Source organism: Podarcis liolepis (genome assembly GCF_965112155.1).
Source record: "Podarcis liolepis genome assembly, chromosome: 5".
Lineage (NCBI taxonomy): Eukaryota > Metazoa > Chordata > Lepidosauria > Squamata > Lacertidae > Podarcis > Podarcis liolepis.
The window spans coordinates 98602040-98609166 of NC_139556.1; the positions used below are offsets into that span (position 1 = coordinate 98602040).

Sequence of the window (7127 nt, forward strand, 5' to 3'; positions counted from 1 at the left end):
AGCTTGGAGGAGGAGGAGGATGAAGAAGAGGAAACAGGCAGGTGCCCCAGCACCATAGCTGTCAACTTTCAGATTTGAAAATAAAGGATCAGCAGCCAAAATAAGGGATCAGCAGCCTCACCTGTCCCAGGCACTCCTGTCTTCCACTGCCTCCCACAGTTTGGTCAAACTCATGCTGCTAGCTTCGAGAACACTGTCCAACCATCTCGTCCTCATGTTACTAGTGAGCAAAGTTACCCAGTCAGGATTTGAATCTTGGTCCTAACTTTTGAGGTTAAGTTTCTATTTAGCTGTCCATTAATACTGACAAACCGTATCTCCCATTCATCTCTCAGATCCCCTTGTAAATCTAAAGTACTGAGCTCGCCACATCCTGCGGTAAAAAAATTCCCCAAGTTAATTACACATTGTGTGAAGCTACAGCATTCCTACTATCAGCTTAAGTGACACATTCACTCTCACTTCTCTCTCTCTCTCTCTCTCTCTCTCTCACACACACACACACACACACACATTCTTAAGGAATGGCTGAGCTGGAGGAGTGGGGCCAATGATCAAGAGACGGGGTTAGATTCTGGGGAAGGTTCTGGTTGGTCATCAAGGGGGTGGAGTGACTCCCCTATGAAGAAAGGTTGCAGCGTTTGGGACTTTCGGGTTTAGATCAGGGTTTCCCAAACTTAGGTCTCCAGCTGTTTTTGGAAAACAACTCCCATCACCCCTCACTAGCAGGAACAATGGTCAGGGATGATGGGAATTGTAGTCCAGAAAGAGCTGGAGACCCAAGTGTGGGAAAACTCTGGTTCAGATAAAAGGTGAGTAAGTGGCGACACAAAAGAACCTTATAAAATTGTTCCTGACATGTAAAAAACCCAGAAACCTTTTTGTTAGGTATTTTAGATCACGACATACCAAAGGAAATGAGGACTTTATTTATGTGTGCCACTACTGCAGCAAGAATGTTGATTGCACAAAATTGGAAGACTGGAAAAATACCAAAAACGACAGACAGACTAAGAGAAAAAGACAAGAGAGACTTTGAAAAAGATTGGGAACCATTCATACTATATTTGCAGAAACAAAGAAAGTCAATAGACTTGATGGCAGGATTTAAATAAACATTCACATTATTAGCATTAGAAAATGTTTAGAAGATAGTGAAATATGATGGTGTATTTACTGTTATTTTTATGTCTTTAGGCTTGAAGTTATGTTATTAATAACTTTTTCTGTTATGAGATAGTAAAGTGGGTGAAAATAGAAACAAACCAGAAGCGGAAGTTGGGGGAAGCCTTGGAGGGGAGGGAGGGAGGAACATATAGTAAATGTTAAGAATTTGAGATGTATGTAATGAATGAAAAAGAAAAATGAATATATATATATATATATATTGTGCCTGGCCTAGAGAAAGCGGAAAGAAAGAAGATTTTCTCCCTGTCTCATAACACTAGAGTATCGTTCCAATGAAGCTGAATGTTGGATAATTTAGGACAGATAAATGACAGTCCTTCTTCACGCAGCACGTAGAGAAACGGTGGAACTTGAGCTTCCACAGGAGGCAGTGATGGCCCCCGACCTGAACGGCTTATAAAGAGGATGGGACAAATTCATGGAGGAGAGGGCTATCGGTCGACACTCTAGCCATGTTGGCTCTGCTCTGCCTCCACAGTTTGCTGCTGAATGCAAGTTCATGGAAACCGCAGGAGGGAAGAGGGGTATTGTGCTCATGTTCTGCTCGCTGGCTTCCCACAGGCATCTGCTTGGCGACTGCGAGAACAGGATGCTGGACTAGATGGGCCATTGGCCTGATCCAGGAAGCTCTTCCTATGTTCTTATGTCCAAGATGGGTCCTGTCCCTGGAATGTTGACCATGCAGCATCATAGGATCATAGAACTGTAGAATTGGAAGGGACCCCTGAGAGTCATCAATAAAATAAAGTGGTGCCTCGCAAGACGAAAAGAATCCGTTCTGTGATTCTCTTCGTCTAGCGGTTTTTTCGTCTTGCAAAGCAAGCCCATTGACAGATTAGCGGATTAGCGCTATTAGCGGCTTTTAGCTTATTGGATCAGCTGATAAGCGGCTTAGCGGCTTAGAAAAGGGGGGGGGGAGGGAAAAAACCCGCAGGAACTCGCAAGACATTTTCATCTTGCGAAGCAAGCCCATAGGAAATTTGTTTTGCGAAGCACCTCCAAAACGGAAAACTCTTTCGTCTAGCGGGTTTTCCGTCTTGCGAGGCATTCGTCTTGCTGGGCACCACTGTAACAACAACAACAACTTATTTATACCCACACTGCCATCTACTGGGTCTGCAAACAATACCATGAATACACACAAATACAAGCTCTTAGTTTTATTTTCCAATAGGTATGCAAACATGAGATTATCACACCTGAATTGATAGCTATGCAGAACAGGATTTCACACTAACATTGAAACTATTTCCCGAACATCCAGCCTCACGATCTGCATAACTGGTTTTTCCTGTAGATAAAGGGAAAAGCCATTAACCAGATCCAAGATAAATAAAAAGCTCAACACATATTATTTCAGCCCTCCAGCAAAATTGACACCTCCCAAGATCTTACAAACTCCTACTTACCTTATGTTAATCCTCTCTTCACGCTTTCTGCCACCTCCGCTGTTCTTTGTCATAGATCTGTATGGAAACCAAAAGATATACCGTATTTTTCGCTCTATATCACGCACCAGACCATAACACGCACGTAGTTTTTAGAGGAGGAAAACAAGAAAAAAAATATTCTAAATGAAACAGTGGATGTATGATTTTTGTGGTTCATGCTGTGGCCACAGACATGTGATCTGACAGTGAGTTTGGAGTAGCCCAATGCAAAAATCCTGAGGATCCATGTGGATCCATGCTTTGTAACCACGTTTTTGCACCACTGCGACCCTAGGCAACAGTGGGTGCGTGATTTTTTTGGTGCAAGATGTAGCCATGGACATACTATATGATCTGATGGTGAATTTGGGGTGACCCAATGCAAAAATCCTGAGGATCCATGTGGATCCGTGCTTTGTAACCACGTTTTTGCACCATTGTGGCCCCAGGCCACAGTGGGTGTGTGATTTTTTTGGTGCAGGCTGTAGCCATGGACATGCTATGTTATCTGATGGTGAATTTGGGGTGACCCAATGCAAAAATCCTGAGGATCCACGTGGATCCGTGCTTTGTCACCACGTTTTAAATGGGGAGGGAAGGAAAAACACAGAAGGGACAAGGAGCACAAGAGGGGTGTGCGGAGAAGCAGCTGGCTAAGAATGCAGGAGAGGGGTTTAACGGGGTGGGGGGGGGGGAGGAAAGGAAAGCAAAAGTTCCCCACCACCACCCAAGCTAGCCCTCTCTCTCTCTCTCTCTCTCCCACCTGCATGTTTTTCGGCTGCCTGCGAGTCCCTAGAGCACGGAGAGGAGGAGGTGGTGGGCTGGAGCCTGCACACAGTGTGACTAGGAAAGAATTAGAAGGAAGGACTCGATCCTTTCCTTAACCCTCTGCTTGCCAGGAGGGCAGGGGATTCCCTGCTCTTTGTTGAGTTTGAGCAAACGCAGCAACAGAAGCGGGTGGGCAGTAAGACCCTGAGGCAGAATGCAGGAAAGCAGCAGCTTCCGCCTTCCCTCCGCCCGCCCGCCCGATCTTATTTTTGCCTGATTTTTGCCTATTTTTGCCCCTGCGCTCTGGCGAGTCAGCTCCAGGGACCACACATTCGCTCAATAACACGCACAGACATTTCCCCTTACTTTTTAGGAGAAAAATTCTGCGTGTTATAGAGCGAAATTTACGGTAAAAACCAAGGCAGCTCTTTTGTTCGAGGTTCTCACTCCGTCCTTGTTATGTCAGGGGGTGAAGGAAGGTGAGGACAGGTGACCCCACCTAGGCCCGAAGTCACGCCCCCTCAATAAATTCCAAAATTCCTTTTGTCTTCAAAAAATCCACAGCAAAATTTTCCTCTGCTTTTTCTCACAAGATGATGTGCATAGGCAAACCGTTACTTTTTATCAGTACAAGAAGGCTTCAAAAAGCAAATGAATAGGCTCTGTTCAAAGCAGGCCTGAGAACTGAATCTTATCTTGTTCGGTTACAACATCTTGGACATGCTGAACCACCAGGGTTCCTCGACCCCTTGGCTCTCACTCCCCTTTCCTGGGAGTCCAATAGTCCCAAGACAGCTTTCTGTTCATGCTCAGGGGAACTCAGGGCAGGACTCCTGAGGGAGGAGAAAGGGGAGGGAACAGGAAGGGGAATATATACTCTGTGCACATGACTGTGAACCCGTGCATGCTTTTTGTGACTTATCACACTTGCTCCTTCTACCAGTTCATGGATGGTAGAAATAAAGCTTTTTCTCTGAAACTATTCCTTGAGTGTCTGTTGACTATAAAAGGATGTCACATAGAGGAGGGAGAAAGGTTGTTTTCTGCTGCTCCAGAGAAGCGGACACGGAGCAATGGATCCAAACTACAAGAAAGAAGATTCCACCTAAACATTAGGAAGAGCTTCCTGACAGTAAGAGCTGTTTGACAGTGGAATTTGCTGCCCAGGAGTGTGGTGGAGTCTCCTACTTTGGAGGTCTTTAAGCAGAGGCTTGACAACCATATGTCAGGAGTGCTCATATGGTGTTTCCTGCTTGGCAGGGGGTTGGACTCGATGGGCCTTGTGGTCTCTTCCAACTATATGATTCTATGATTCTATGACTCCCACTTCCCTTTCCCGGGCGCAATATTTTTCCCACCCAAGGGCAAAGCCTCATAAGGCTACATTTCTTGGTGCGTTGGCCGGGAAAAACAGCATTCCCCGAGGATAAGGGATGTTGGGTCCAAGGCGTCCCTGTGGTGAACAGCTCGGATCTGTGTCTGCGGTTCCAGTGCACATCCTGCCAAGTTCGTGGGAGGAATTGCCACCTGTTCCTGAGTGGAGACACTGCAAGGACCGGAGAAAAAGCAACGGCCGAAGGAAGGTACCTTGAGGAAAAAGGTAGGCTCCACAGGGTATAGGTGGGAGCAAAGAGAGTTTGATCAGCTCCACCAGTAGGGCAGAAAAAGTGCCACTAGTTTTGGTTTCGTCCAGAAGGAAGCAGTAAAGGTGCTGCTGGGCCCCGGTCAAAGTCTAAGCGCTGCCGGTTGTGGTTGGTTGTTGGTGTTGGTAAAAAAGAGGATTGGGGGAGGTGCATGGGTTTTTCTGAATGTGCGTGTGGGGACACTCCAGTGAATGTTTTGAGTGAATGAGACGTTGGGACTCAGAGCGGTGTGTAGTCTTTGGCAAGTCCGTACAGGCCACTGATAAGACGTGAGGAGGTGACTGAGTGAGAAATTACGTTAGGAGGAGGGACTGTCCCAGTATCCCAGTGTCCAAGTGTTCCAGGGTCATGGAGAAAAAGCAGTAAAACAACTCCCACTTCCCTTTCCCGAGTGCAATATTTTTCCCACCCAAGGGCAAAGCCTCATAAGGCGACAGGGGAACCCTGTTGCAATAGCCCCCCCCCCGTTCTTTCAATAAAGATCAGACTTTGCTTTCCTGAATCCTGGTGTTGGTCTTTGTCATTTCCCGACTGGAGTGGAGCCTAACCAACGGTGCTCTTCCGAGGGTTTCGGTCCTCCCTACGAGGCTGCGACCCCTTTATAGGGAATATTAATTTCATGTTTCACTGTAAAGAAGTCATTTCCTTGACAGAACACATTTTTTCATGGAATTTTGAAGTGTCAGGCATAGCTCTAATGGCTTTAGCCCAAACGTAGCAGAGTTTTCCTGCACAGCGAAGAAGCTAGTTGAGGTGGAAATGACTAGTCAGCTAGACTCAGAATAACTATTTACAGGATTTATTAACAGGAAAAATAAAACCAGCAGAATTTCTGCATACAAAACAAAGCAAAATAAATCCTTTCTTTCTCTCTCTCTCTCTACACACAGCACTTCTCCTCCTAACACACCTAACAGCAAACTGTGCTAGCATTTCTAGATAACAGAGTTGAGTGCTGGTCGTTAACCAATCAGAGTAAGTAGTTTCTAGGTCAAGCAGACCTTGGCTTTCTGCCAAGAGTAAATTGACACTGCCTTGAGTTAATTGTGTGAAGCCAGAATCTGCAAGTTCCCATGAGAATCAATTAACAGAAACTGAACATTTTTTGTATGATGCGCCTGTTTGGTCAGAAAACTGCATTGTGCAATACAGGGGGTCGTGCCCACCAGCAATGCCCTGCTGCCATAGGGGCCATGACGGCACATGGATTAGCCACTCCCCTGCCATGAATGTGTACACTGGCCAGGTATCCAAACATCAGAAAATAGTCTATGACGATTGAGTGCCATCAACCAGCCGAAAGTGGTGTTGGAATTGTCACAGAATTGTTATTGTATACAGTGGGACCTCGGGTTACATAAGCTTCAGGTTACATACGCTTCAGGTTACAGACTCCGCTAACCTAGAAACAGTACCTCGGGTTAAGAACTTTGCTTCAGGATGAGAACAGAAATCGGGCTCTGGCGGCGCAGCAGCAGCAGGAGGCCCCATTTGCTGAAGTGGTGCTTCAGGTTAAGAACAGTTTCAGGTTAAGAACAGACCTCCAGAACGAATTAAGTACGTAACCTGAGGTACCACTGTATTTGCATTCTGGGTCACTTTTTAAAAAATGAAACCCTAAGCCACTGGGGGGAAAACAAACACTGAAAACTAGGATAAAACAACCTAAAATACACAGGTTTTACACACAAACACACAGGTGAATTCCATAAAGGGGAGCCACCACTGAGAAGGCCCCGCTCTCCCCAGCTCCCTCTGAGAGGGTGCATGGAGAAGACCCTCAGGTGACATATGCTGGTGCCCCCTCACACCACGTCAAGACCTCAGATTTCCCACTGATTCCTCATCTCTCTCTCTCCCTGAGGACGTTTAAAAAAAACCTGCTTTTCGATGTGAACCAGGAAATGCCCATCCGGAAAACGAAGGCGCTCCTCTCTCCTTTTCCTACATCTAGATTCAAAGCCGCGCCCGCGCTTCCACCATAGAGAAGCCTAAATGTAGAGCGCCACCCCTAGACGCTCGTCGAAAACCATAGTCCCAAAGGTCACATGACCGGATGCCGCGCACACCAGCCTCAGCGAAGCCGGCCGGGAGCGGT

The 7127-nt window shown here is 46.4% G+C and overlaps 1 long non-coding RNA gene across 1 annotated transcript; it reads right to left on the reverse strand.

The window, feature by feature from the left end:
- Positions 1–2333: 2333 nt before the first annotated feature.
- On the reverse strand, positions 2334–7099 carry LOC310707471. Its single transcript, XR_014526479.1, has 3 exons — positions 6978–7099; positions 2598–2654; positions 2334–2479 (listed from the first exon to the last, which is right to left on the reverse strand). It is a non-coding gene; the product is annotated as an uncharacterized lncRNA (long non-coding RNA).
- Between the last annotated feature and the right edge of the window lie 28 nt (positions 7100–7127).